The sequence below is a fragment of the Falco cherrug genome, chromosome 5 (genome assembly GCF_023634085.1).
Source record: "Falco cherrug isolate bFalChe1 chromosome 5, bFalChe1.pri, whole genome shotgun sequence".
NCBI classification, from domain to species: Eukaryota; Metazoa; Chordata; class Aves; order Falconiformes; family Falconidae; genus Falco; species Falco cherrug.
The window spans coordinates 6,947,316-6,956,612 of record NC_073701.1 but is presented as its reverse complement, the minus strand read 5'-3'; the positions used below and the strand labels follow the sequence as shown (position 1 = coordinate 6,956,612).

Sequence of the window (9,297 nt, the reverse complement as noted above, 5' to 3'; positions counted from 1 at the left end):
TGGTCTGCATTGATGGTCACTGAGTGTGAATTAAGGTCCTATGTAAAAAAAAAATTAAAAAGACTGATTATGATCATATAAAGAAAATCAGATATGACAGAAATCCAGCTGGATCATCTTGGTCCCAGGATTATTTTATTGTCTACAGTTTTGTGAGGGAGAGTGTTCTGTGTATTTCTCCTCACTTGCTTTTTTTAAATTCAATTTAACATTTTGACACTCCTCCACATTGTTCTGAGGTTTTCGATATGTCATTCACATTAACATTCTGGGTTATTTTCCGAGTATTTACCATTGATCTAGGAATTAGTAATGTTTGTGAATAAATATCATGGCTATATTTTAGACAAGGGCATGGAGAGGAAGAAAAGGTGTTTATGTAAGTAGAGATTAAGATACAAGTTGGAGAGAGAAGTAGGCAACATGCAAGCAGTATGAAGCCTTGTGTAAAAGAAATAGTGCTCAAATTTCATGACAATGAAATGACAAGAGGAAACTAAGGTGGTGTAAATGTGCAGACTTGTGGCATATTGTGTAATGACTGCTGCATAAACATGAAAAAATACAATGGGCTAGAGAAGACTTTGGAAGACAGCAATCTTCTAAATAAGAAAAGTCCTACTTTAAGTTGTCATAATGAAAGATCTATGCCATTCCTATAGGAATTCATTTGGAACCAGAAGTTACACAGCTGGATTCTTTTGCTAGGCCAATGCTATTCAAGATGTCATTAAGATGCTTTGTGAGCAACTTTCTGGTTGAAGCCTGGGTTTCTAGCCACAAGTGAGGAGCTCACATGAGAAGGTCTGGTGGATTGACCTTGGCTGGCTGCCAGGTACCCACCAAGCCTTTCTGTTACTCCACCTCGTCAACAGGACACAGGGGAGAAAAATGCAATGGAAGGCTCATGGATCAGGATAAAGACAGGGAGATCACTGAACAGTTACTGTCACAGGCAAAACAAGATGGTCTTTTGGGCAATGCCACGCACAGGGTATGTTTCTAGCCAAATGGTAGCTGCTTTCACCACAGTGAGTATGTAGCCCTTGCCTTGGCGTGTCCATGGTGGTGGTCTAATATGGTCAATTTGCCAGGCCTTGCCATATTGAGAACCCAGCCACCACCCTCTGTTCCAGGGACATTTTGCTTATGTAGCTTGCTTGATGCTGGCATGTTTCACATTCACAAGTGGCCTGTGTGTTGGCCTCCATGGTCAGGTCCATGCCTTGATCAGGAGCCCATCTGTATTTTGCCTCTCTCCTTAGATGTCCCCATAGTTTGTAGGTCCATCAAGCTACAAATAACTCACCCTTACACTCCCAGTCCAGGTCCACCTGAGCTACTTCAATTTTGACAGCCTTGTCTACCTGTTCATTGTTTCAATGTTCTTCAGTGACACGGCTTTTGGGCATGTAAGCAACCACATGACATACATTTAGAGTGATGTTTTCTACCCAGGCAGCGATGTCTTGCCACAGTGCAGCAGCCCAGATGGATTTACCTCTGCACTACCAGTTGGCCTTCCTCTGCTGCAGCCACCTCCATAGGGCATTAGCCACCATCCATGAGTCAGTACAGAGTACTGGCCACTTCTGTTAATCAGCAGTCCCTAGGGCTTGTTGGGTGGCTTTCAATTCTGCAAACTGTTGACTCACCTTCTCCTTCAGTGGCTTCAATGACTTGCTGTGTGGGACTCCACACAGCAGCTTCCACTTCCAACAGTTCCCTACAAGACAACAGGATCCATCAGTAAACAGAACATAATGCCTTTCATCTGCTGATAACTCGTTATATGGTTGTGTCTCCTGGGCATGAGCCACCTTACCAGGCAATACTTAAAAATCTCTGCTTCCTGGCCAGTCCATGATCTCTTCCAGGATTCCTGGGTGGCTGGGTTTCACCAGTCGAGCCCACTGCACGATCAACACTACCCACTTACTTCATGTAGTGCTGGCTGGGTGATGTGCAGAGGGGATGTTTCCTTTGAACATACAGGCAATCATGGTGCCAAGAGGAGATATGCTTCTGTACCAACAACTTCTGAAGTGACTTGAACCCCCTCACATGCTGCTAGTATCTCTTTTTCAGTCAGGGCATAGTGGGCTTCTGATCCTCAATACCCTGGCTCCAAAACACTAGTGGTCAGCCTTGGGTTTCTCCTGATGTTTTCTGCCAAAGGCTTCAGGTGAGACCATGCTCCTCAGCTGCAGTGTAGAGTACATTTTGCACAGCTGGTCCTGTCCAGAGAGGCCCAAGAGCTACAACATGAGTCACCTCCTGTCTGATCTGCTCAAAGGTTTGTTGTGTCTCAAGGCCCCAGCCAAAATAGTTCTTCTTTCAATTACTCAATAGAGAGGGCTCACAAACTGACTATAATCTGGAATATGCATTCTCCAGAATCCCACAAGGCCTAGGAAAGCTTGTGTTTCTTTCTTGTTAGCTGGTGGAGACACAGTTGCTATCTTGATGATCACATCCATAGGGATATGATGATGTCTAGAAATCTGAGGAGGACTGAATCTGGGAAGTACTGAAACAGTTCCTTCTAAAATTCTGCTACAGGCAACAGAACTTGGCAAGTCAGATATGAGAAGTCTGTGGCAGAACATGACTGAAAACATAAATTCACCACAAGAAGTGACGAGTATTTCATTTGTTATTCACTGGAGCCTGTCCTCTCAGTGACACATTGAGAGACAGGATCCCATGACAGGAATGACCCTGAGAAAGGCCAGTGGGGGACAGAGGTTGGCCTAGATGGAGCAATAATGCATGTAGAGGAGGGAAAGCTGTCAGGGTTTGCTGGCTGCATCAGTCAGAAATGTAGCATGCATTTGATGGAAAGGAAGAGGAGAGGGATAAACTGTGATAGCTGAAGCCTGAGATGTAGCTGGGGATGAAGATGTTCCCAACAAGGTGCAATTAAAGATACGCTTTCGGTAAGTGCGCCTTTCTGCACAGCAGCGAAGAAAACTCAAGCATAGTTTGTTATAAGGTGCCACGCAGAGCCATCACAGCTTTTGTGGAGACTGAACTTTCCCTGTCTTCTGTGTTCTGAGAGCACAGATCTGGGCTCTGCCTGTGGTTTTCAGTGTGGGTTATTGCAGACCCATTTTATGTTAATCATCATAATGTCATCAGATATTATTTGACAAAGGCAGAGTCTGTGATCTGCTCTGTTTGAAGTGGTTTTGCTCTGCCTAAAGTCCTTGCTGACAGCAGATTCCATGCTAGTAACTCATTCAACAAGTAGTGCAGGAGCTGTAAAGCTGGATTTTAATTAACAAGGTGCAGACAGAAATTACATTCTTTCCAAGGACTTAATTTCCAACAATGACATGCATATCAGAGCGCTGGAACCTCAGCTGTTATAAACTTTTAAGATGGCCTAGTTCTGTTGACTTATGGAGCTACTTTCTCCATGTAAGAATTCTCCCTGCTGTCTCTTTCCGTGTCAGCTGAGGATCCTAAATCTTGGAACCATACAGATAACTCAACAGGCTGTACATAGTGAATCCAATTATCTCTGAAGCTGCGAATGGTTCTGGAAAAGCATCGTGATTCTTTGTGTAATGACAGATCTGTTTTACTCACTCAGTACTCACCCCAGCAATGAAGTACAATGGTTTTGTCTAGAAATTTGGCAAGGAAGTGAAATTAAGGCTGGATTACACTACACAGTGGCCTTGTCTGATGTATAGGGCATTAAACCCACTGTAATTCTTTCAGAGGTAGCAGTGTGTGTCACACTTAGTGAATTTCCGGCCTTTTGATGACCCATCTTAGAGCCTAGAACCTGTTACATTTATAATAAAGGAAAAGTAATTTCATAAGTATTATTTGCATATTCCGTAACAAAATACATTATTTTTGCATATCAGTGTATGTGAAAGAGAAAGCAAAATTATTGGATAGCATCACCTCTTGTGTGGGCAGATGTAAGATTTCTCCTGTATCTACCTTGCTGATACACTTTACTCTGGCTGTTCGTCCAACTATTCCAGTTCTTAACTCTAACAGAGTTCATCCAGTCTACCTGGAACGTGATTGACAGGTCTGCCCAGGATTTGGTTGTCTGAATGTCTGCAATTGCAGACTGTAACTCCAGCTCTTGCTTTCAGCATACCATGGGTCCCACCACATGGCAGGTCCCCTTGTAGAATGGCATAATGTGGTAGGCTGGCTATGGAGATAAAATGCATAAACTTTGTGCCCGCAAAGCAACATAATATGCTTATAAAGCTGCTTCCTGGTTGTTCTGTGGTTGGGTGTTGTTTATTCCTGGAAACACCCACACACCTGAAAGTCCTAATGAGAATATGGTTTCTTTTACACAACTCCTACTGGAGGGTAGGTAAGACTGAGGTGAAGCCCATATTCCCGGAGTCCCTCTCCCTTCAGGGAAGCTTGTGTTTAATAGCAAGACTGAAATTGGAAAGCCTGACTTTGAATTCAGAGCTGCTGCGCACCTTTTATACACATGTATAGGTAAATAAAATATTACTCGTGTTTCAAAGTACTTCTGGGGGTGCTGGGTGCAGGGGCAAAACGTACGAACCACCACCGTCCAGCCTAGTTTGAAATATTGCTTCCCATCACTCCTTGGATTCCTGTTTCAATAGCCTCTGCGGGCCGCGTCCATGCTGTGCAGTTGCTGACAGTGCAGAGCTCCCCTGAGCTGCCTTCGAGCTGCTTCAGAAATAGAAGCGGTACAGTCGAGTCAGCACAGCGCTGCACGTAGCCGGGGCACGGCAACTTGTTCATGCAACAAACTGCTACCTGGTGGGGACGAATGATTCCAGCCAGTGCAATGCAATGACATACCAGCTTGCTTGGAGCTGGTTCTGGGATCACTGACACACACCAGGTCCTGCTGGTATGACATGTTGTGGCTCTTTTGAAGTCAGCATTAAGATCACTAATATGCGTGATGTTTACCTGCCCCAAACTCCTGCACAGACGACAGTTCGTAGGAGCTTGGCATTGTGATAATGTTGTGGTTATGTTCTAGCCTACCTCCCAGCAGGGCTTCCCTTGAACCCTGCTCCAGAGTGGGCCAAGACAACTGGCTTACTTGGAGAAGTGCTCTGAGAGCAGATGAGTGAAAAGTCAGGAGGAAGTGACTCAGAGGACCGGATGAAGTGAGAGAGGTTTGGTGAGAGGAAAGGAGCAGGAGCCTCCAGTTGAATCTTAGCTGCCCTCTGTGCCAGAGGTCCAAAGCATTGGAGTCAACCCCTCTTTTCTTTGGTCAGGAGGTTGCCCAGAAATAAGTAATTGTTAAGGCTCTTCTTGAGCAATAGGAAGAAGATGTTTTACTTCTCTGATTCCTTAAAACGCTGAAATCCTTGGCTGGAGGAATGAACCGGTTATCTTCACTTGACAGCAAAGCCTGAGGCTATCATTTTTTTTTCTTCCAGTGGAGATGCTTCCTAGCAGTCTCCCAGTTGAGGGTGGGCAAACTATGGATATGAAGGAGGAAGTTCTGCATTTGAACGCCATTTGCAGCACTTCTAATGATGTGGCCTGGAAATCCACTAGCTCAGTTAGGCTGGGACTGACCTCTGCACTACCCTGCACGCCGTGCTGTGTCTATTATCCCCAGTGTGGCTGCACAGAACACTAAGGCTCTATGTGATTTGTCCTCTATTATTTCAAGTAGCTGGAGTAAGGAAACATGAGAAATCTGTGGGAAATTCTTCCCTGACATAAATCAATGGAGGTTAGTGGAAAGAAGCTGGTGTATGGAAACATTTGCAGGGTGTAGAGGCACTTATTTCATTTTCTGCAACATGTAAGCAGAAGCAGGAAATTCTTCTGCCTGGTTTGGTGTTTGGACAGTTATTTCTGTCTTATTTTGCTTCATAAACGCCAGTAAGGCTGAGAGAAGATGAATCTAATAGAATGGACATTTCTAGTGAAGGAAAGTTCAGCATCAAATCGTTCACAGAAAGGTGCAAGACACTTGCTAATCTTCAGGAGATAGGTATTGGTTTAAGTGACAGTACATGAAGCTTAATATCCCTTTCAGTACTGCACCTGCATTGTTCTGATTTCTAATGTTTCCTCAATTCATGATTATCTGATAATTTATGGAGTTTTGCTTGTTTTCTTATTTCAGCAATATGTAGTGAGAAGAACATACACAGCCCATTTATGCAGCGAATGAAAAGTTACTTCCTTTTCTTGCCTTGAAGTTGGTACGAGATGAGGTAAGGCATCCTGCTGTTCCTGCATGGTGGTGATCAAGGGAAACAGAAACTAATTTCTAGTCATAATAATACCAAGTCTGAATCCTAATCTCTCTGCCTTTTTCTAAAAACTGGTTTCTCTCCCTTTCAATTCTGACTGCATTTAACATCACCTGAAGAAATAAAGAAGGAAGTAAAGAGAAACGTGATTCAAATTTGAAATATCTCATGGCGGAGGGATTTGCTAATATGTGACCAGGTTTTTAATGCTACTCTGAAATGATAGACTGCAGTTTAGGAGGATTTTCTGTGCAAAATACATTCCCCACTACACTTGGAGAAAGATATAGAACTCAAAGTGTTGCCAGGTCTGAATGTTCCCTGTAACTTTCAAAATCTACAGTCTTTCTGAGGTGTGGACCAGGCATACAGTAATGAACTTTCTATGTGTGGGTGTGTGTATTGCTCTTGTTACTGTCTATAGATAATTTCAGTCAATCATGGCCCACATGTGCAGGAAGGTTACAACAGTGATTAACAATATATGCTAAGTTCATTGTTGTTTTATGCATCTGCATCAGAAGGGCTTCCCAAAGACAGCTATACTTCCACAGAAAATGAGGGTACTTGATAAGCAATCACCTTGTTTTCATGTTGATCTATGACTTTCCTCATTCCTGTTCTTCCTATTTTCTCCTTCTCTACTGCTGAGGGTGTGAGTAGTAAGTGAGCAGCTAGGTGGGCATTTGGTTGTTAGCCAAGTCTAGTCCATCTCAGTTATGTTAGGTATAAAATAGTTCAGTTACAATTAGTTTAAGATGTGAAAATCTAAAAAAATCTCATAACTCCAGAAAGGTTAGTTTGTTCATCAAGCCTTGATTTTTCCTAATAGTATCAATGTTCTTAATGTGTAGGATGGAATTTCCTGATTTCATGGTGCTATCCTTGCCACTTTCTCAGGAAAGCAGGAGACTTGATCTGGGTGATCCAGGACAGGCTGGAGGTAAAGATCTCTCTTCCAGTTTTGCTACTGGCTCATTCTGTCACTTATACTTTTTATAAGTTAATTATAAAAACTGTTTCTGTCAGAGTTCAAATCCCAAGGCTACATATATTCTACACATACAATCCTTATGTTATGATGTTATATTTTCTCTCCCCTGTCTGGTTGAGGAGGGGAGTGACAGAGTGGCTTTGGTGGACACCTGGCACTCAGTCAGGGTCAAACCACCACAGGAATGCAGGTATTGGGAACTGAGAATACATGGGCTTCTCCCGTGTAAGCAGACTTGCTAACCTGAACAGTTAATCTTTTTAATACTAATATATGACTAGGAATCAGCCTGGCTTGCTACACCAGAACAAACAAAACCTGTCTGGCACAGGGAAATACCAGCCTATGGTTGGTAGCGATGTACACTAAGAACAGCATGGGATGTGGCGGGGTATAGCATCTCTGTGATCTGGAAAATAGAGTCTTGCCAGCCCTGGAGATTGAAAAATAATTTCTCAACTTGCTGGCCACAAATCATATGACTTCAAAAGAAATGCATTTGCTTGGGTGGTTTTGTTCTGTAACGTCATCTAAAATATGAGAACTCAGAGGCATATGACTCCAGCTGGGGCAGAAGAACTCTAAATATCATTTAATCTGGGAACTTGGCAATACCAGGAACACTTCAGGTGAAGAGAAGAACATGATGGTAAAATTCTAGTAGTTACAATAAATTTGGCTTTGTAATGTTTTAATCAGGTCAGAATTTCTAAACTAGCTGTTGGTGAATACAAATGCTGACATTTAGAATTTGCATCTCTCCGGTGCTTGGCAAGCTCGTCTGAACAGTATTAAGAAAGAAGCAGTGAGTCAGAAGCTCAAAAATTGTAATTTGGGGACTAGCAATGACGTGTTGCCTCACATTGCTCTGTTCTTTCTTTAGAAACTGCTGTAACCGCTCTTTGGGATGAAAATGCTGAAAGTAGAATGAAACAGCACTAAAATCCAGGAAATACTGCAACTTGAATTTTGATGAGACTGAAGGGTGGTATTGAGCTGAGCTTTCTAAGCTTCCCACTCCGGGATGGCTTTCTGAACCCTGTGCCCTTTGATTGTGACAGCAACTTACAACATGAGCTCTGTAAAGAGCAACTCTTTACCGTGATAAGCTATAAATACCAACAGCAGCTTACAAATGTTGTCAGTGAGTGTGCAGCAGGAGTATGGCAGCTTTTCTTCTCCCAAAATCACTTTATCAATAGATTGTTGTGATCCAAATCACTGCCTAAACTGAATTCAACATCAGATTAAATCTTCTGTGATTAAACATTCTGCTTTCTTTCAAGGTGGATTGGGATATATACATTGTTTATATCGTCATCTGCAACAGCTGCCTGCCGAGACTTGGTACATGCTATCTAGAAGATAGCACGGCTGTATATGAAATGTCATATAGAGTTAATGCCTTGAAATCACAGAGGCTTTTTGGTACATATTAATGTTCGATTTCTGTGAGAATCAAAGTTTTAAATCTAAGTCCAGAAGGATCAGAACCAACAGAAAATGGATAACACTTTGCAACATGGAGTTCAGCCCAGGCTCTGCACCCTACAGATACTCCAAATCTTTCCACAGGTGCTGTCTTGATGGGTAACAATAATTATCTGAGAACTCAAATCATGTGACTGCCTTAAAAACAACTGTCCTTCAGACAGCTGAAGTAACTAAGATTTCTTGCATTGCTTTCCCCATTCAGCATGGACTTTCTACCATCCGTACCATCTGTGAGAAAAATTCTGCAAAGTGACCAGCCACCTTTTCTCCCTGGTTGGGTTTCTCTGCTGATAAACATGTCACCAGGTACCGTTTCACCAGAAACACCGAAAGACCAGAAATTACTTTACAAGGAACATCTCATCTGTGTTGCATCATTCTCCCATTGCATCTACTTATATTCTACTCTACTTTTCAGCTGTTTTAGCAGTAGGATCTAAGAGGTGGGTGTTACGCTTCTTCTAAAGGTGAAAACTATCCCTTTTTCTCCATTCTATCCCACAGGTTTTGCTAGAATTCACAGTGAATTGAAATGTTTTTTTTAATCTCTTTCCCAGCTGT

General features: G+C 42.6%; 1 long non-coding RNA gene across 1 annotated transcript in view; it reads left to right on the top strand.

Annotated features, from left to right (window-relative positions):
• The window catches only part of LOC129736154 (uncharacterized), a 132,858-nt gene extending 124,206 nt beyond the window's left edge, over nt 1-8,652 (top strand). The window contains exons 3-5 of the long non-coding RNA XR_008732382.1: nt 6,119-6,209; nt 7,103-7,191; nt 8,126-8,652. This is a non-coding gene — a long non-coding RNA (uncharacterized LOC129736154). The remainder of the gene's footprint in view (nt 1-6,118; nt 6,210-7,102; nt 7,192-8,125) is intronic.
• The last annotated feature ends 645 nt before the right edge of the window (nt 8,653-9,297 follow it).